This window comes from Rhinatrema bivittatum, chromosome 4, assembly GCF_901001135.1.
Source record: "Rhinatrema bivittatum chromosome 4, aRhiBiv1.1, whole genome shotgun sequence".
In the NCBI taxonomy this organism is placed as follows: domain Eukaryota; kingdom Metazoa; phylum Chordata; class Amphibia; order Gymnophiona; family Rhinatrematidae; genus Rhinatrema; species Rhinatrema bivittatum.
The window spans coordinates 97,388,783-97,410,392 of record NC_042618.1 but is presented as its reverse complement, the minus strand read 5'-3'; the positions used below and the strand labels follow the sequence as shown (position 1 = coordinate 97,410,392).

The 21,610-nt window shown below is 41.5% G+C and overlaps 1 long non-coding RNA gene across 1 annotated transcript in view; it reads left to right on the top strand.

Annotated features, from left to right (window-relative positions):
- LOC115089331 overlaps nucleotides 1-19,513 on the top strand; it is a 93,102-nt gene extending 73,589 nt beyond the window's left edge. Inside the window, exon 3 of the long non-coding RNA XR_003856079.1 lies at nucleotides 19,149-19,513. This is a non-coding gene — a long non-coding RNA (uncharacterized LOC115089331). The remainder of the gene's footprint in view (nucleotides 1-19,148) is intronic.
- The last annotated feature ends 2,097 nt before the right edge of the window (nucleotides 19,514-21,610 follow it).

Sequence of the window (21,610 nt, the reverse complement as noted above, 5' to 3'; positions counted from 1 at the left end):
CTGCCACTAGCAAGGAGGAACCAGGAGCTGGAGTCTGTATAAGAAGGTGAGGGGGCCACGCAGCAGGTCTGCCGCGGACAGCACGCGTAACAGATGGGGCACTATTAATGGGAGGATGGTCAGCGCTGGGTGGAGGGAAGGCATCATCAACAATGGTGTTGGTGGGGAGGGTTGCCATATTTTGAAGTTTCTATATCTAAGCTGCATTTAAGCTAAGTATTTGTATATTTTTCCCATGTTTATTGGAATTACATTTTACCTGATTGAAAAACATATTATAAGAAGACTAAACATTGGAATTGATTATGTTTAAAGGATTTGTATTGATATATGATTATAATTAGTGCTTGGTAAAATCTATTCGGCAGTTTACCTTGTTTCATTGGGAAGTTCTGCTGTATCTTGACTTTATTGTATTGTGTATAATACCAGTCTATATTTATCAATAGACTACAATTTTGATGGGATTTTAATAATGCCCTCTCTTTCATGGCATCTATCTATCTATTTATCTATATATGCTTAAGTTTGTACATGAGATCATTAGTCTAAATGCACCAGAAAGATGCCTTAACAGATAGGAAGTTACATATAAAATGATATCAGAAACGTTCTAGAATCTAAAACAAAATATCCATAGTAAACAGCACTGAGAAAATGAATAGGAATGGCAGTGTCTTGATATAGAGAATGGCCCATTTTTATAACAAAGTCACAACTAGGTTTTAAAACTGTTCACAAATGGCTTTTCCTCTGCTGGATCTCAGTGCTACGTTAATTGCAAATTCTGTTTCAATTGTAAGCTGTTCTAATATCTCTGCTCATTTAAATTAATTGTAATCTGCCTTGAGACCAATTTCGGGAAAAGGCAGAATATCAAATGTTCATAAATAAATACATTTCCATGAATATACATGCTAACAGAGAAAGACAAGGCAAAGAGGCTTTATGATCAATATTGTGAGAAGAATTGTGTCACTTTGCAATTCCTGTATTGCACAGGGCCCGAAGAAATAATGTATGGGTTAAAAAGGCAAATTTTAAAAGCTCTATGTACAAAAGCCGGGAGATAAGTGTAGAAGTTGGGTCGGTATGCACTGCACAGATTTTAAAAAGCACATGAGGGCACACCTATCTCCCAGTATGCACACAAAAAATTATTAGCAAAAAAGGAGCAGGGCATAGACACGGTCTTGGTGGGCCATGGGCATTCCTAGATTTTTCAATGAACTCTACATGTAAGTATTTATGCGTAAAAGTGCGCGACAGGGTCCCCTACCACGTAACCTTACTTCTACTATGGATGGCATGTAAGATCTGAAACAAAAAAAACCAAAGAGGTTAGCGGGGTTTTAAGGATTGGGGCCCACAGGGTAAAAGGTAGGCTAGATAGCTAGGGGCGATAGGAAGTCCTATCCTTTACCTGGACGAACTGGGAATGAACTCTGGAAATTGGTAATTACATCAGTACATGTCTACTAAAATCTCCTCATTTGTACGCACATGTGTGCATCAATATAAAGTTGTGCGCACATGAACGCATGTACAGCCTATTTTATACCATGTGCGCATATACATGCATATGTTATAATATGGACACGTCCTTTGGTGTGAGCCAGTATATGTGCCTACATGTGCACCCGCATGGCTGTTTCAAAGTTACCTTCCTTACACACTAGTTAAATATTTTTTTAAAATCCCAATGCAGTAAGCTAATGGTATGCTACTGTAGCAGTAGTTAAAAGTGCTCTGGCTGGAAAATGTGCACACAAACCCAAGTTAAAATGTGCACTGAGCACAGGATGATGCACATTTTAAACTCGCAGAAGTGGGGAAGGCTCTCAGCCATGAGTTATTTTTTTTTTATTTACTTTTTATTGATTTTAAACATATACAAAGCATACGTATCTTTGCACAGAAACACAGCAATTTGCCAATATTACATCTATTTATTAAACTCAGAAATTGAATTTAAATAATATTTAACCACTAACTTCTTGTGAGGGGGGCAGAAAAATTTTGGGAGAATACACAAATACTAAAACAAAAGGTAATAGGCTTCACAAGGATTAATATCATTTATCCATCACTTGTATTGTCTGAAATATTCACAGTATTATCTCTAGGGGAGATGTTAATAAGCTCCTTTTCCTTGTGTCAAGAAACATTCTTAATTGCTCTGGGGCAAAAAAAAATGAAAACATCTTTATTATATGTTACTACGCATTTGCATGGATATCTTAGAAGAAACTTAGCCCCAATAGCCACACATTCCTGCCTCATCAACAAAAAAGCTTTCCTCCTCTCCTGTGTTATTTTGGCCATAACTGGGAAAATTTGTACAGGATATCCCAGAAAACTTTCACCCATATGTTGAAAATAATATCTCATAAGCAGGCTTACATCACTCTCAGTTATTAAAGAAACAAGTAAAGTAGATCTTTCTACTATTTCACATGAGGACTCTAGAAACTCTGTCAGGTTTCCAATGTCTAGCTGTTGTTGATTAACTTCCCACCTCTCTTAAAAGGAAGAAAATACACCTTATTAAACTATGGCAAGGTTTCATTAGGTATTTTCAGTACTTCTATTAAGTACTTTTTTAGAGTTACCCGAGGCATTTCACCAATAACTCTTGGGAAGTTTAGAATTCTCAAATTTAGTCTCCTCATCTTATTCTCCATGATTTCCAGCTTTCTAGTCACAGTTTGTTTGTCCTGAATTAACTTTGCACAAACATTCTGCGTTTCCTTTACTGAATCTTCTAAAACTCCAATCTTGTCTGCATATTCCTTAAAGCGATTATCTTGTTCTGATGAGATTCTGTCCATTTTCCCAGATAACAAAAATAGTTGTTGAGAATAACCCTTAAACATGGGGCGATATGAGGCATGTAACTCCCACAGGGAGTCTAGAGTTACTGTTGTTGGTTTAGGTATGTCTTTCACTTCCAGGAGCTTTTGGAGCTCTAGTTGTTCTTCCGACAGGCCTCCACTCGCTTCTTCTCCCTCGGGGGAAGATACCTCTCCACTCCTACGGCCTGTTTCTGCTCCCGCCACAGCTTCTTCTAAACCACACTCACCGAGCGCCATTGTTGATCCGGGGCCTTCTGGTTCAGAGGCTGCTCCCTCCATGTTGCAAGTTTCAGTCTTCGGTGGTCGCTCGCTCCGTGGCAGCACAGGGAGCTGAAGGGAATCTGGCGCTATCGGCGTTCTCAGATCTGGGGGGCTTAATGATGTCTCCCCAGGTAGATTTGCTGCTCCCAACAGCTTTCCATCAATGGGGTCCGCTCCCCCATTTGGATAAATTGCGGCAAATTCAGGGATCGTTTTCTGGCCAGGCAGGGTCGAAGGCATTGAGGGATATACCCTCACTCTGCCCTTCCTTTTTGGAGGCATTTTAACAGCGTTTTTTCGTGAAACAAAGAAACAGAAGAGGCCAGCGAGTCCCTGCCGTGACTCTCCTGCCGCCATCTTGACTCCGCCCCCTCTCAGTCATGAGTTATGTGCACAAAACTCATGTTCTATCTGCATAAAACACTTTTATATGAACAAAATATGATTTGTGCACATAAAATATGCTTTATGCACATAAAAATGCTTTCAGTGCAGAAAGGAATTTTTGTGACATAAAGCATATGTATGCTTAGAAAATATGCTTTGTGGGAGGTAATTTTCAATGGAGTTACAGGAGTAAATGTAAAATACTAATGTTGCAATTTTCAAAAGCCCACTAAAAGTACAGTTATGAGGTAAATCCTATGGACAATTCGCTGGCATATATTATTTAGGGACCTTTGCTTTCAGTTTTTATTTTATTTTCCCTGGGAATTTCAAATTTATAACATAAATAAATCAGTGGAAAAATAACTTTCTTATAAGAAACAGGAACAAATTTAGTGGAAGAGTCATTTTTAAACTGATTATTTTTGCTGTAATATCAAAATTCTCTGAAAATGAAGGTCTCTACATATATTGTAGCTATTTTCAAAAGTCCGCTTTCACAGGTGAAGTGCATTTACAAGTGTAAAACCCATTTTTAAGTGTATAAATGTTTTTGAAAATGTACACGTGTAAATGCACTTTACCCAAGTAAGTAAGCTTTTGAAAATTGCTATAATATATGCCATTGAATTGTCTATATGATATTCTCATGTAAGTGCACTTTATGCACATAAATGGCTTTTGAAAATTGCTAAGATATGTTACATCTACACATGTAACGCCTTTTAAAATTCACTTATAAGAGTGCAAAGCATGTTTCTATGCATAAATCCCAATTACAGGTACTGGTGTCAGAATTTCAGCTTCTGCCCATAAACTGACACAAGAGCTGCAAACTTTACTTCATCTCTGACCAGGAGTAAAATTTCTGACCAGGAGTAAAATCTCTGACCAGGAGTAAAACATGCTCAGTTAAGCCAAGGCTCATTGTTGCATTGGGGAGAGGGGTAATAGTTAATGCCATCACTTACATGGGATTTCCATTCGAGGGCGCTAAGTAGGATGCATGCACTATTTTACATGCACATTTTTGTGCGCAAAACTCCTTGCTACATCGGGAGTAACATCTGTGCACAAAAAAATATCCCTACAACTAAGGGTAAAACTATGCACTCTACTAAATGCGCCGTATTGCATTGGCCCCAAAATCAATTTAGAATTGAACTGTGTAGGCATTTGTAGTACATTGCTACTCTTATATGTGTAGGGGAGGCTATTTCAGTTCAAACCAGCATTGTGGCATAGCATATCCATAGAGATATGTATTAAGAGCCACCTTCAATCCAGCAATTACCACCAGCTACCATCTACTGAAAAATTGTTATTAGAAAAATCACAAGGGAAGGAACTCATGCCCAGGGAAAGAATAAATTAATAAACTCATTAAGAACATTATTAAATTGAGGGTTGACCTGAATAAATTTCAGAAAGATTGGGGACAGTGTCTTGAAGGGATTGAAACTAATGACATTACAGACCTAGTAGATAGGTGTTTTTTTTTACATTAACAGACATGTATGATAGAGTAGCTCATTTGAAAACTGTTCATACCAGAAGAGACAAGACCATTGTTCCCTAGTTTCATGATTTAATAGTGAGAAGACAAGAGCTCTTGAAACTTGAGATAAGATGGTGTAAAAATGCCACAACATGCAATAAAGAGTTGTAGATGTCTGAATTGAAGTATTATAAAAATTGTGTCCGGCAGGCTATAATGGACTATTCTTCAAGTCAGATAAAATACTCTTTTAATTAACCTATGAACTATTTTATATAGAGAAAAAGTTGCTCAAGAAGCCAGAAAAGTTAGAGTTTCTGTTTAATAATGGTGAGCATATAGCAGATTATTTTAAAGATAAGTAGGTCAATATTCAAAGTGGGACAGATTTTAAAAGGGTTATGCGTATAAGGTGCGCGCGTAACCCTTTTAAAACCCCCCTGCGTGCGCCGAGCCTATTTTGCATAGGCTCAGCATGCGCGCAAGCCGCAGGACGCATGTAAGTCCCAGGGGTTGCAAAAAGGGGCGGCCGGGGGCGTGGCCAGGGGGCGTGGTTTCGGATTGGAGGTGTGTTCGGGGGCATGTGGGCGATCTGGGGGGCGTGGCCGAGTGCCCCGACACAGAGGCCTGTGTCGGGGCCTGCCCCGCTGGCGCGCGTAAGTTACTACTGCCCGAAGGCAGTAGTAACTTTTCAGATAAAGGTGGGGGAGGGTCTAGATAGGGCCAGGAGGGTGGGTTAGGTAGGGGAAGGGAGGGGAAGGTGCCGGGGGGGGTGAAGGGAACGGGCAGTGCGAGCATGGCTCGGCACGCGCAATTTGCCCAAATGTGCACCCCCTTGCGCGCGCGCCGACCCCGGATTTTATAAGATACGCGCAGCTACTCGCGTATGTTATAAAATCCAGCGCACATTCTTTTAAAATGTACCCCAGTGTGTTCAGAGCTATTTAGCTGCATAAGTATAACTTATGTGGCTAAGTGGCCAGCCAATGAATATGTGCCTACATTCAACAGTGCCACTTAGCATCATAAGTCACTTATGCAGCTAACATTTTAGCTGCATAGGTTGTGAGTGGGCAGTGGGCGGATCGAGGTGGAGCGACTTATCCACATAATATATTGTCTAAGTGGGATATTTGGTCTTAACTGAATAAGTTAACCAGCTTATAGGGTCATTCATCAAAATGCATTATGGCGTTAACGCATGTGATAAGAACATTAATGCAAAGCGTGAATGCAAATTTTTGGGAGGAGTGGGATCAGGGAACAGTTTGAGAGGCAATATCACACAGTTTTACATCGGAAATAACTACAGCTTTTATCCTAGCATTAGGCCCAAAATGGCTATAATTTTTGGAATTGCATTTTGGTTGGCTATTTCTGGGCTTGGAGGGAGGGAAGGGGGGAAAGGGAGAGAGCCTCTGGGGAGGGCCTCACAGTGTGCAACTATTTATATCTCTATAGGAGGGCCATCTAATAGGTCGAGGTGAGGTGTTGGTGGTGCTTTAGGGTTTAGGGGCCAGTTTCTCATGTAGAGTGAGATGTATGAACTGCACAGTACACCTTGGTGAAGATTTGATGTCATTTGGAGTGAGGAAAGTCTCCGGGACCATGGGAGGGTTTCCCACCTTGACCCTTTTAAAGTCAGCGAAGGTGCGCGTATGCCCCTAAGGTGGGCAGGTCGGAACTAGGAGATGGTGGCGTCTCTCCTCGATGCACGTGGGGAGCACCGACTGGGACCGGAGGAGGCCGCAGAACTGCTGGAGGAGCCTGGGAGCGTGGCAGGAGCGCAAGCACACAGGCGACTGCCTACCATTACCAAAGAGGAAGGGCCAGGTCCGGGACCAGGCATTGGGGGTGAGAGGAGCTGTCTGCGGGCCTGCCATGGCTGGGAAACGCAACATGCCTTGGAGCAGTGGCATATTTTTTCTGAGTTATTTTCCTCCTTTTTGAGTGGCATTATATCTTAACTTTGAGGTGAAGATTCCATTGGTCAATTTTGTGATTTTCTTTACTTGCCTCTCTACACATTGATTTATCTACTTGATATAATTTGCCATAATATATTACTTGAATGACTTTGATAATTTAGGTTTCGAAACACTGTCCTCACATGGTTTATGTCATTTTTGTCAGGAAGAAAACAACTGATTCGGGTAGGAAATAAATGCACTTTTTGGAAAATATTGAATTTAGGAATTCTGCAGGGACTGGTGTTATCATCTGTCCTGTTCAATGTTTATCTCCAACCATTGGGAAACATTCTGGCTGCAGACGATATATTGTTACATGAAACAATTTTTTGTTTCTTGTAACCTTGATGGCAACACTCCAATAGAATTGTATAGACTAACTTTTAAGATTGCAAATAAATAGATGCTTGCAAACAAATTATTTTTAAATTTACACATCTGTAGTTATTTGAATAGCAAGATCTCAACTTCTAGAAAATTTATCTTAATTGACTTTTGATGATGTTAATCAGCAATGTCTTACTAAACTCATAAATTCATGCACCTTTGCCTGGTTATTGTGTTCATGTGGGCAGAGTCATTTACAGGCCAAAGCAATACCAAGCATTCAGGCTAGCACTCAGTTTAACCTACAGTTGGACATGCATTTTGGATGCGCGTCCATAACCCCTTATGTAATAAGGGGATTAGCGTATCCAAAATATGCTTCCAAACCAGCGCGTAGCTAATAGTGCTCATCACATATCACTGCCATGTTGATGAGACTATTAGCTAGTTGGAGTGTGCATGCAATTTTGTTTCGTCTCCATTTGATTTTTGGGTCTGGGGAGGGCCATTTCGGTCCACTCCCCAGATCGGAAAACTTTTATCATATTATTTCGTGAAAAAAAACAAAACAAAAAAAACAAACCCCACCCCAACCCTTCAGATTTAATTAATTACAGTCCCCCACCCTCCTGGCCCCCCAAAACTTGCCTAAAATCCCTGGTGGTCCAGCGGGGTCCCGGGAGTGATCGCCTGCTCTCGGGCCGTCGGTTGCCAGTAAACAAAATGGCGCCAGTGGCCCTTACCTCATGACAGGAGCTATCGGTGCCATTGGCCGGCTTCTGTCACATGGTAGGAGCAATGGACGGCCAGCACCATTTTAAAAAATGGCACGCGCCATCCATTGCTCCTATCATGTTACAGGGGCTGGTCAATGGCACCGATAGCCTCTGTCACATGGTAAGGGCAAAGGGCCATCGGCACCATTTTGATTAGTGGCAGCCAACAGCCCGAGAGGGGGAGATACCTCCTGGGACCCCGCTAGACCTCCAGGGACTTTAGGCAAGTTTTTTTTTTTTGGGGGTGGGGGTGTCAAGAGGGTAGGAGATTGTAATTAATTAAATCTGAAGGGTTGGGGTTTTTTTATGTGCCCTTTCTCCCCCACCCCCCCACCCGAAAATGATAAGAAAATGGCATGAAATTTCGTGGGGTTTTCCTATCATTTTCGGGGACCCCCGAACCACGATGAAATAGGAAATATTGTCTATATTTCCTATTTCGTCGCAAACGAATGCACTTCCCTATTAGCTAGTTCCCACATATGTAAGAAATAATTGTGCACCTAATGCACACATTTTTACCCTCAAAAATTAACGTCAGCCCTGGAGCTGGCGTTGTCTTGAGGAGCCCCAAAGGTTTACAGAAAAGCAGAAAATACTGCTTTTCTCTGGTTCCTCCTACTTAATTTCATGGCAATATTAGGCTGGAGGAACCACAGAAAGTACCTGTTGTGGGAGTCTCAGTTTAGTGGACCCTTGGGCCGACCTGCTGGAGACTAGGAAGAGATGGACAATGTCTCTGATGGACAGCGGGCCGGGAGGCAGATGTTCAGGCGGGACGTAGATGCTCTTCACCCTGGAAGCTGGTGCTCCCCCGGGAGCAGGCGTAGGAGCCCCATCGCTGGGACTTAGGTGGCTTCACCCTTGGAAGCCGAAGCCCCCCCAGGAGGAGCCCATAGGGGCCCGGCCGCTGGGACTTAGGCGGGTTTTGGATCAGGACAGGTAACTGGAGCCAGACTAGGACAGTAGTGATACTGTAACTGGGTATGGGTTCTGGAACCAAGCAGGAACTGTAGCAGGACTCGGGTACTGGAACCAGGCAGGAACTGTAGCAGGACTCGGGTACTAGAACCAGGCAGGTACTGTAGCAGGCAGGCAGGAACCAAGCAGGTACTGTAGCAGGAACAGAGCGACGTAGCCAAGCAGGTCACTCCGGGGCACAACGCAACAGGAAACCAGAATGCTAACCCGTTGCAAGGCAAAGGCTGGGTGGCCGCGGCCGGCTTATCAAGGCTGCGGCGTCTGACGTCAGGAATTGGGCGGAGTCAGTGCTGGCGGGAAACGGGCTACAAAGGCGCCCAAGTGGCGCGCGCGTGCGCCTAGGAACAGGGCGTCCACCGGAACCTTCACGGCGGCGCTGCCCCAGCGGGGATGCCGCCAAACAGGCCGCAAGCCAGGACTCCGTAGATGGGAGCAGGTCTGGGAATCAAGAGGTAAGGGCTTGGCCGCGGTGCTCGCGGCCAGGACCGCAACAGTAGCAACGTGAAAAAAAAGTGTCTTGTCTGCAGTCAGGTTAGGGAAATGGACGCTCATTTTATGAATGTCCATTTTCATAACCCGTTGCTATGCACAGGTTAGGAAAACGGATGCTTGCAAAATTGAGCGTCCATTTTCATAACCTGCGCACGGCTACTTCTCCGGGGCAACCAATGCCATGGATGCACTAAGGATGCACAATTTTTCCCTAGCACATCCTTTTTAGCATAGCAGCTAATGAGTCATCTTTTTTTAGGGACTTACATTATGGAATGTTTACCCAGTAAATTAAAGGAGGAGGTCTATTATTGGAGTTTCTAAAAGTTAAGGCATTTTCTTTTTAGCAGGCTTATAATTAATTGTTTAATTTTACTGTGATGTCTTTTTTTTTTTTTTTTTTTTACAGAATCTGTGTAAATTGTATTGCCGATGTCAATATTTGTATTTATGGATATTTTTCTGTGATCTGCATTGAAAAAAATATTGGAAATTTGTGGAATATAAGAGTATACCAATAACATTTTTTTTAAAAATGCAATTATGGAGATTTGCTGTATAGACATATGCTTGATAGTTGAAAACTAATAAAACAGATTTAAACTAAAATTGCAATTAAAAACTGTAGGGAAATTTTAAACAATTGTATCTGTTGCATGCTTGTAATAAAGCTGCACAGTCAGTCTTCTGGGAATTCACCACAGCAGTACAGCCAATATCTATGCATTTACTCATGAAGTGACTGCAGAGAAAGTAGTCAAGAAAACGATTCGTTTCTTGAAATGTTTGCTTGTTGTTTCATTCTCACAATAAATAATATAAATCATTGACAGTCCCTGAGGACCTGTTCTTGGTTACAGCAAATGCATTGTTTTCATCTTTTTAAGCATTAAGGAGTGAATTTAAAAATCCTGGTGCACGCCTAAATCGGGAGATACAAGAGCATATCTGGCCAGCACATGCTGAGCAGTTTTTAAAAATTGCCCTTGTACGCACACAAGTGAGAAAACCCCCAAAAAAGGTAAGGCGGGGCATGGGCGGGACATGGGAGTTATGTGCACATGGGAGTTATGTGCACATGGGAGTTATGTGCACATTTCATGTTAAAGTCCCAGACGTATTTATGCACACAAGTGCACTAGGGTCCCCTGCCATGTAACTTTACCTCTGCTATGGATGGTGTTTAAGTAATAAAATTAAAAAATCTAGGCTAGTCGGCAGGGTTTTAAGAGTCGGGGCCAATAGGGGGAAAGGGAGACTATTAAACTAGGGGGGTGGTGGGAAGTCCTATCACTTAACTGGGCAAACTGGAAATGAACTGGGAAAACTCCCAGTGATGGCGCATTTCCCTTATAAAATTCCCTCACTTACATGGTAGAAGCGGCATTTGCGCATCCATATAAAATTCTACGTACATGTACATGCGTACATCCTATATTATACCATACACACGTATGTGCTCATATGTTATAAAATGGCTGCGTTCTGTGGTGCCAGCTGACATAGGTGCGTACATGTGCGCTCGTGTGACTGCTTCAAAGATACCATCTAAAAGCATAGTTATGTATGATCCTCATTACTTGATGACTCTAAAATCTTCTATAATCTAAAGGCCGGATTTTTAATAGCCCACGCATGTAAAACAGAGGGGGTTATGCGCATGGCCAGGGCCTTGCGAGCACCGCGCGCATTTTAAAAGGAGCCCAGCCGCACACGTAACCCCTGTTGTTAAGCACACAAGAGCCAGGCCTCGGCAGTGGGGTGGTCCGGGGGCGGGGCCATTTGCTGCTGGGCCGGAGGATCGCACGCGCGCGCAACTTGCTCCTGCTCCTTTGCAGGAGCAAAAAGTTTAAAAAAAATGGGGGGGAGGGGCTAAGGAAAGGGTAAGGGAGGTTAGGGTAGGGGGTAGGGAACTGGGGAAGCGCGACGATGTGTTGCCACATGAATTCGCTAAATTACGCCCCCCCCCCCCCCTTGTGCACGTCCATGTGCATGCTACAGCGGGCGCACATGAACACACACGTATGTTCTTTTCAAAAGTCTACCCCCTAAGCGTGGGAGTCTGTAAAAAGTAGAGGGACTTTACTACAGACTGCTTAGTAGTCTATGTGGGGGCAATTTTTTAAAGGCCTGCATAAATTAGTTGGCAAATAAGTGTATAAGATGCACTAGTTTTACAAAGGGAAAGAACGTGTCTTTGCCCTTTTTACAATTATCCTGCTGAAACTATCCACACACAATTATGCCTGCTAAATTGTGCATAGAAAATTTTCAGGAAACTTTAGGTGTGTGATTGTGAACGTTCGAAAGTAAGTGCATAAGGGCAAGCCTCTTCCCAACCCTACTCCCAGTAATGTCTTTCTTCTGTCCGGACAAACACGTGCAAACATGAATCCTGCATGTAAGCTCACTTGCATATCAGGAGGGGAATTTTGCAAAAGGCCATTTCTTCATGCAGAAATCCCTTTGAAAATGATCTTTCCTATGTATGGCCATTTCCCTATACATTCTGGGGGTTAGTTTCAAACTAGCAGCATTGGGGAAAAAGTCCACGGGTATTTTTTACTTATGGACTCTACCAGTTTTCTAAGAGAAACTACACACATGATTTCAGTTTGAAAATTTCCATAGGAAAAAAGTATCTGCGGAAATTTGTACCTCCTTATGAAAATTAACATGCATAGAATTGAAAAATGCAACCCACATGCATTGTTTTGTGATTCCACCCAAAACATTCTCGTGAAAATGCCTCCCCTATATGTGGCTAAAAGAATGTGCATTCTTCCAGAATGTGCATGCAAATCCATATTGAGGGATGGCAATTTTGAAACTGCCAATTTATACATGGAAATCACTGTTTACCTATTTAACTGACTTTGAAAATTGTCCTTCCCATGGACAGATGCAATGAGCAGTCCCTGAGGCAGCAAAATGTGCAAAAGTGAAAATAAATTTGCATCTACAGGAATTATGGGTGACTTGAATTATAGCTCAACTGCGTAATTTATTGCATTGATTTTCAAAGGAAAGCCACCAAAATGGTGCATGGCTTGCATTATAAGGCAGACACAGAGAAACTGAAAAGCTAGAGATCTATTCTCTAAAAGAAAGAAGGAAAATGGAAATATAATACAAACATTAAAATATCTAGAAGGCATCAGTAAAGTACCAGAAGGTTAGCATTTTTAATTCAATGGAAAGTTTAAAGACAAGGGGTCATCACATATAGCTGAAGGGAGGGAAGCTCAAAAGGAAAATGAGAAAATATTTTTTCACTGAGTGGGTGGTGGATGCCTGAAAAAACTTCCAATGCTGGCAGAATTCAGCATGCTTGGGATAGACACGTAAGGGCCAATATTCAAATAGGTCTAAAGTTAGCCGGATAAGTTATCCTGGTTATTCAGTGGGATAAATGACCCACTGAATACCATCACATAAAGTTATCCAGCTATAGTACGTTTAGCCAGATAACTTTAAAACTTAACTGGCCATCTTTTGAATATGGCTAGTTAGTTTTAAAATTATCTGACCTTGTGTGGCTGGATAACTTCTGCCTTAACTGGCTATATTCAAACAAAATGTAACCAATTAAGTGGGGAAGCAGATTCTAAAAAAAAGAACTCACTGGGGGCCTCGTGGCCCAAAGCACACTCCTACCTCCTATTCAATAACCTATGGGCCCTGCCAGGCCGATTCTGCCCACCCTCCGCAAACCTTTCTGATTTATTATAAAAGAGAAATAGCTAGGGGTCCAGAGCTGCCGTCCACCTCCTCCCAGCTGCTCCACAGGGCATCATCATTTTCAAAGAATCAGCCCTCCTTATGCCTCCCTTGCTCTCCCCTCAACCCCCTAACCCCAGCCTCAATCCCACCCACCTTCCCAGTACCTTCTCAAAAATGGATCACGGAAGGTTGCTAGTGCTATCCCCGGCCGGTGCAGTCTGGTTCCTTTTCCCAATTTAATACATACATTGGTGCTTATTGATTTTGTTCTTCACAGACATTCAAGTCTGTTTCTTGAGTCACTTTCGCTCTTAGGAGTAAATGCTGGAATGAGAGGTGCTGTAGGTGCTATAGTACCTTCTAGTGCGAAGTACAGGGGTTCAGGACTCCATATAGAAGCAAAAGGGGTATTCAGAACCTGTAATTATAACAATAGCGCCAATGTCCCCATTCTGGATCCACTTATCTTCCTATTTAATACTTTTCGATTGCAATTTGTATAGCTCCTCAAATTTAATTTAATTCTGAAATTTGCATACTACCATTCCAACCAATTGCTCCAGATGGGAGTCAATAACAATAAACTTATCGCATATAAAATTACATAAGATAAGAAAGATAATATATTTTGACATCACTTTTCTCTGATTTTGCTGCTGTTTTAATTTCCTAATTTAGCTATGCTTTCTTGAAGATTCTTCAATAAATCCCCTAAACTCACTTCCAGTCTTTTTCTTTCTTCAGAAATATAATAATTAACAGCTAAACAGGATTACTTTGTGCAAAGGGAGTATAACACCAGTAAGCATGGACTGAACATGATTAAAGATAAATTTACATTAAAATCAAGACAAACTTTTTAATCTTTTATTTTTACAGTACAAGTGAAAAATCTCTGGCACAATATTCTTTACAACCCAGCTGAGATATTTTCTATAGAGATTTTCTTTAGCATGAACTTGACATACTGTTAACTGCTAAAAATATCATTAAGCACAGGGATGTCTGGAGAAACAAAACAATGCAGCAAGTTGTGTGCTGCTTTGTTCAGGTTACTCCAGTGCTTCATTTCCATCCTCTTGCTGCTGGTGAGCCTCTCTGCTCATCCCATGCTTGTTGAATTCTCTCACCATTTTGGACTCCACCACCTCCTCTGTGAGGTTATTCCAGGCATCCAGGACTCTTTACGTGAAAACATATTTTTTGAAGTTGTTCTTAGTCTACCCCTTTGGAGCTTCTTATTGTGACCCTTTCCATTAAAAAAGCTTAGCTTCTTATGCATTACTACCTTTCAGATATTTATACATATTTTTCCTCCCTGTCACTCCTCTCCCCTGGGATATGCATATGCAGAGGTTCACATCATATGGATTCTGGGGCACACCCTGTACCATTTTATTTGCCTTTATCTAGCTTCTTTGGGGTTCATATTCAAAATATGTAGTCAAGATTGGGACTTATCTGAGTAAATTTGGGGTTTTAAACATTTCCCCCTGCTCAATGAATATACATTCCCCCCCCCCCCACCTCCAAATGTGCCCCTCAAGTTAATACCTTTAATAAGAGAGTGCCTTAGGTGAAGGATTATTGTCCTTTTTTATGATATTTTGGCAGTACCTTCTTTTTTTGTGTGCCATAGGTAGCTTTTGGCAACTCTGTTACCACATCAGATGTCATTTCTGGAATACCATTTGTTTCCCAGGCTCCAAATGCATTTTGGATGGATATTATCTGAGGTGATTCTCTCTTTATCACTGATCTTAACCTGCCAGAGCTTACTGTAACCCATCTATACCTTTTTTTGAATCCTTTAGGGAAAACTGGCAGATTTTCTGGCTGCTGCATAGTGAGGGAGGATCAGAGACAATTCCTCTCAGTTGAGTCAATTCCTTTTTCATTGCAGACAGCTGGAGTCAGATGGGACACGCCTTAAGCATCTCGCTGGTCTGCCTTAGGACTAGGTTGGGAGAAGGATATGGGGGATGGTGGAATGGATGACAGATTACATATAGGAATTTATATGCATATATACCCAATGTAGACCAAGTGCTGCAGAATGGACCATATTGGTCTTTACTCTTTATGTGCTATAATTTACAATGTGACTATTTCCAAAGAAGACATATTGTAATCACTCAACTGCCTTTGGTTTTCTAGGCAGTTTCCATTTCTAATTGCATGGGTCCCAGCCTCTCTTTTCTGATTTCCTGTTTGTCTTGCCCTAATTCTTTTTCCAGGGTCCCCTGCCAATTTACCATTGCTTCTCTTTCCTGCCTTCTTCACTTCCTCCCCTACAGCTGTCTCTAAGATAGATATTTCCCTTTCAACTGTCTCTTCTCCTTTTCTCTCTATTCTGTATATTCATTTAGAGTTCACTCTATCCAATTGCAGAGTAACTACTGTTCTCCCGATTCTCACTCCAGCTCTCTTCCCTATCCCAAAGACCTTACTCTTTCCCATTTTCTCACCCAAACTCTGAATCCATGGTCTTGCCCTCAATTCGTATCCAATCTTTGAATCCCCACTCTCTCAGCCAGTCCCTGAGTCCCTGCTGTCCCCCATTCTCCACCCAATTCCTATGTTCTTGTTCTCTCCCAATCTTGGCATGATTGGGAGAGAACAAGAACATAGGAATTGGGTGGCACTGCTCTATTTTCAGCCAGATTCCTTAATCATGCCAATTCCCACGTCCCTCTTAATCATTATTTCCCGGTCCCCCCTTTATCCCCATTTCTTTCTTTGCCTCTCAATCCCCAGTTTCCCCAATTATCCACTGGTCCCTGAGTCCTCACTCTCCCTAATCTTTGTTCTCTCCTTAATCCCCACTCCTTCCCACTCTCTCTGTCTGGTTTCAGACTACATTAATTCTTTGCTTCTATGTTTACTAATGAGGATGTTGGGGAGATACTGGTTCCGGAGATGGTTTTCAAGGGTGATGAGTCAGATGAACTGAACCAAATCCCTGTAAACCTGGATGATATATTAGGACAGACTGACAAACTAAAGAGTAGAAAATCAACCTGGACTGGATGATATGCATCCCAGAATTCTGAAGGAACTAAAAAATGAAATTTTAGATCTATTAGTTAAAATTTGTAACCTATCATTAAAATCATGCATTGTACCTGAAAATTGGAGGATGGCCAATGTAACCCCAATATTTAAAAAAGGCTCCAGGGGCGATCCGGGTAATTATAGACCAGTGAGCCTGACTTCAGTGCTGGGAAAAATAGTGGAAACTATTCTAAAGATCAAAATCACAGAGCATATAGAAAGCCATGGTTTAATGGAGCACAGTCAACATGGATTTACCCAAGGGAAATCTTACCTCATAAATCTGCTTCATTTTTTTGAAGAGGTTAACATATTGGATAAAAGATCTAGGCATCATAGTTGAAATCGTTGGCTCAGTGTGCTGTGGCAGTCAAAAAAGCAAACAAAATGTTAGGAATTATTAGGAAGGGAATGGTGAATAAAACAGAAAATGTCATAATGCCTATGTATCGCTCCATGGTGAGGCCGCACCTTGATTACTGTGTACAGTTCTGGTCACCGCATCTCAAAAAAGATATAGTTGTACTGGAGAAGTTACAGAGAAGGGTGACCAAAATGATAAAGGGAAATGGACAGCTTCCCTATGAGGAAAGGTTAAAGAGGTTAGGACTTTTCAGCTTGGAGAAGAGATGGCTGAGGGGTGCTATGATAGAGGTCTTTAAAATCATGAGAGGTCTAGAATGGGTAGAAGTGAATCAGTTATTTACTCTTTCGGATAATAGAAGGACTAGGGGACACTCCATGAAATTAGCAAGTAGCAAATTGAAAACTAATCGTACTAAATTCTTTTTCACTCAATGCACAATTAAGTTCTGGAATTTGTTGCTAGAGGATGTGGTTAATACTGTTAGTGTAGCTGGGTTTTAAAAAGGTTTGGATAAGTTCTTGGAGGAGAAGTCCATTAACTGCTATTAATCAAGATGACTTAGGGAATAGCCTCTGCTATTACTGGCATCAGTAGCATGGGATCTACTTAGTGTTTGGTCAGGTTCTTGTGGCCTGGTTTGGCCACTGTTGAAAACGAGATGTTGGGCTTGATGGGCCCTTGGTCTGACCCAGTATGGCAATTTCTTATGTTCTTATGAGTTTCAGTGATCAGCTATTTGAACTATGCAGTGCTTTGTGTTATAGAGCTCTAAACAGTTCAACCATTGAACCATGCATGTACAAGCGAAAAAGGAAATATATGCCTTTGGCTACACCAATTGTGTTAGGAATATATGGACTATCATGACTGGTGCTGGCGCATGGAGGGAGAAGGCCAGAGGCAGAAGTAGGAACATGCACAAGGGAGAGCAGGGACTTGGGCCACTAGAGAACAGAGTCAGCGTTGGTGGTGAACTCTGAAGGCTGACCCCCTTCAGTACATCATTGACCTTAAATTAATATATAAGCTCAAACCTCAAACTCCACTAGCATAAGAACATTGAGGCAATAATTAAACTGTTCGCATTTTGCACACACGAGTAGTTTTTATCAGTGAAGTCTGAACCTGTAATGAAAACAAAACTACTTGAATAGTATTCTTTTGACTATTGCTGCACAAAAAAAGTGCATAAAGATATTTGTGCCTTTTCTTATGGGCCCTTTTTCCAGGCTAAACAATACATGTAATTTTGAAAATAAAAAACTACATGCATTGTTGTCTCCTCTCACCTAACCCTATTAAATGTACCCACAGACTTTAGCCTAATTTTTCAAATTGGACTTAACATGCATAAGTCCACTTTGAAAATGTATCGGTTCCCAGAATTTGCATACACATACACATATGCTGCTTCCAAAATTAAAAGTGTGTGTAAATGATTTTCCCATCCCAGCTTCTCCCCCCTGGAGTGCTTACTGTGAATGCAAGGAAAAGTCAATCGAGTTGCACATTTATTTTTCTTTGCACAATGCTCCAGATAATTTTTAAAAGGTGATTTATTTTGTTTGATTTATTAAAACATTTATATTCTGCAAATACGATAAAATATCATTTGATGAGTCTCACAGTTTAAACATCTAACAAAGTCCAACAAACAATATAACTAGGTTTTTGTGCATAAATCCTTTGGAAAATTTCTCCAAGTGGCTAAATATAGCTTTACCTCATTATTTAGAAATAATGCAAGTTCTTAAGTGCCTGAAAACATTTTGAAATTCAGTTGAGGATATGCTGAATTCTACAAACTACACCCAATTGTTCTAATAATGCAGTGAAGAGACAGATGGTTTTGGTACATTTATCAAAGATACTATTGTCAGATGCTATGGAAAATACACTTTTAACAGGTAGACAGATTATAACTATGAGCATTCCTCTTCAGTTCAGTTGAGATAATTATGGATTAACATAGTAATTGCATTCTCTGTTTAAATACATGATACAAAACATTAAATAACATTGCCTGAATTATATGAGTCCGAAATACTGTTCTCCATCTTACACTTTTACATTTTTATTCAAATATTTTTCAATTGTTTGAATAAATACATATATGCCACTGCCATCCATGCCACTTTTACTTGCTAATTCTTAAACTAGAGCTTTGCTACTTTAAAAAAAATGGTCTTCCATGAGGTATACATTTAAATGCAAGAAGAATCTTTCATAAGATGGTTACTATTATCCAGACACGATTTTCTCTTGTCCGTATTCATGGTCAGCGTTTTGCTTGTCCATAAAAGATGTATGATTTAACTTGCTTTAAAGCAGTGTTGAGGAGAGCTGGAGCTGTGACAGTATTATGATGTAGGAATGACTTTACATTGTAAAACGTATTATATATGTATTTTTAAAAATTGAGTTCTGCTTCTCATACCCACTATCCTTTTTCTTCAGATTTATCTTCATCAGTTCATACCTGCCTTGGCTGCTCTGGTTCCATCATACAGGGGCCAAAGAGAACTAGATGGAAGACCAGAATAAAAATACAGACAGAACACATTCTGGAGACAGCAAGATGGATCTGAATGGATTAAGGAACTTTGGGGGTCCATATAATAAGCAGTGATGACTCTACCCTAGGTTTTTTCTCATGTTTTAGCATGGATTTTTCAGCACTAATCTTGCCTGGGCATGCAATAAAGCTTTTAGTGCCAAAAAAACCATGTAAAAAAATCCCACTGTATGATAAGCGCGGCTTATGCTAATTGCAAGGTAATAAACCTTATTAGCTATTACCCTGCAATGCAAGGAGGAATGCTATTGGGGAGGGTACCATTGTGCCTCCTTTTACAATAGGAAATGTAATACCTGGTCAGAGGCAGGAGTTAAACTTCCTATAGTAAGAGGAGCCCACCAAACCCCACTCAGGCAGACTGGATCAGATCCATTTGATTAATCCAGTGAGTCCTCCCTCCCCTCCCAAGCATCCATCTCACCTAAAAAGAAACAGTTGGAGCAGTGTTGTTGGGTCCGGGTCTGATCAGGTCCAGTCCAGTAGGTCCCAGTTTCCCTTTCAGCCCCTCCCCCTCTCCTTAAAGATATCCATGCCTGGCAGAACTCTAACCTTTCCAAATCCTCAACCACCAGGACTCCCAGCCAGAGAAGGTCTCAACCCCTTTGCCAGGACTGTTCCCACTGGTAGCTGATTGGTCCTTCCACTGTCATGTGTCAGTGAAAGGACAAATCTCCTTTCCAAATTCTGAAGGAACAGCCTTCTGAAAAGGTATTGGCCCTTTCACTGACATGTGACCCTGGAGAGACCAATCAGCAGAGCGTGAAGGCATGAATAAATTAATATTCCCTTGTTTCTGTTACATTTGCCAGTTTGAAATAAAATGAGAGAGAAGGCACCTTTGCAAGTTACATACTGTAGATCTATTGTTCAGCGTGGTGTTGATTATGCACTATGGGAAAGATTTTCAAAGGGTTACGCATGTAAGATATGCGCGTAACCCCCCAAAACCTACCCCTGCGCGCGCCAAGCCTATTTTGCACAGGCTCGGCAGCACGCGCAAACCCCGGGATGCGCGTATGTCCTGGGGCTTTCAAAAAGGGGCGGTCTGGGGGCAGGGCTGTGTCCGGGGGCGTGGCCGGTGTGTGGTGGCAGTCCAGGGGCGTGGCCGAGTACTCTGACACAGTGGCCTGTGTCGGGGCCTCGCGCAAGTTATGCCTGCCAGAGGCGTAACTCAACGAAATAAGGTAGGAGGAAGGATTTAGGTAGGGCTAGGGGGTGGGTTAGATAGGGGAAGGGAGGGAAAGGTGGGGGGGACCCAAAAAAATGTTCCCTCCAAGGACGCTCTGATTTCGGAGCGGCCTTGGAGGGGATGGGGAAAGCCATTGGGCCTCCCCTAGGGCTCGGCATGCGCAAGGTGCACAAGTGTGCACCCCCTTGTGCGCGCCGAACCCGGATTTTATAACATGCGCGCGGCAGTGCACGCATGTTATAAAATTGGGTGTATATTTGTGTGCTCTGGGTAGCGCGCAGAAATGTACCCCCCACGCGTAATATTAAAAATCTGCCCCTATGGAGGTCATTTTCAAAGGAGATACAATGTAAATATAACATTCTATTGTAGCAATTTTCAAAAGCCATTTCTACATGTAAACTGCACTTACACTTGTATAACCTATGGTCAATTCAATGGTATATATTGTAGCAATTTTCAAAAAGCCCACTTACATGGGTAAAGTATATTTACATGTGCAAAATCCAGTTTTAATCGTGTAAATTCTTTTCAAAATCAGGTCCTGTGTGTCTGCGTTGTATAGGGGACAGAATAAAGCTTTTTTTGTATTATTTATTTAAAATATTTATTACCCACCTTTCCATGGTTCAGGGTGGGGTACATGTGAACATACATAAAAATCAAACAGAAATTATAAAAATATCTGAAGGAACTTTTAGAAACTTTTTATTTCAGCAAACAGTGGACTTCATATGGATTCAACTGTTCAAAAAATGAAGTCCATTATTTCACTGTCAGACTCTTGGAGATCTTGGGAGAACAAGGAAGTACACTTGAGACTCTCTTGAGAGGTTAAGACCAAAGACAGCTCTTCTAATAGCGCTGGAAAGAGCTCTCTTTTTTGGTTTGTAGCAGTTGAGAACAAATGATGCATGGAGTCTAATTGAAGACTGTAAGCAGATTTTTGCATAGAAAAGATTTGGCTTTGTTTCAAAATTGAGAGAAGGGAGTTTAGTGCAGGTAACATTCCTATTTTCCAACAAACATGGAATATACTTCAGAATGCCAAAACTGTTCCAGTAGAAGTAATGGGAACAGTGCCAGTGAAGCAGCACTCCAGATTACATTTACATAGCCTCAATCTGGAGTGAATGCATTGAGGTCAGAGGG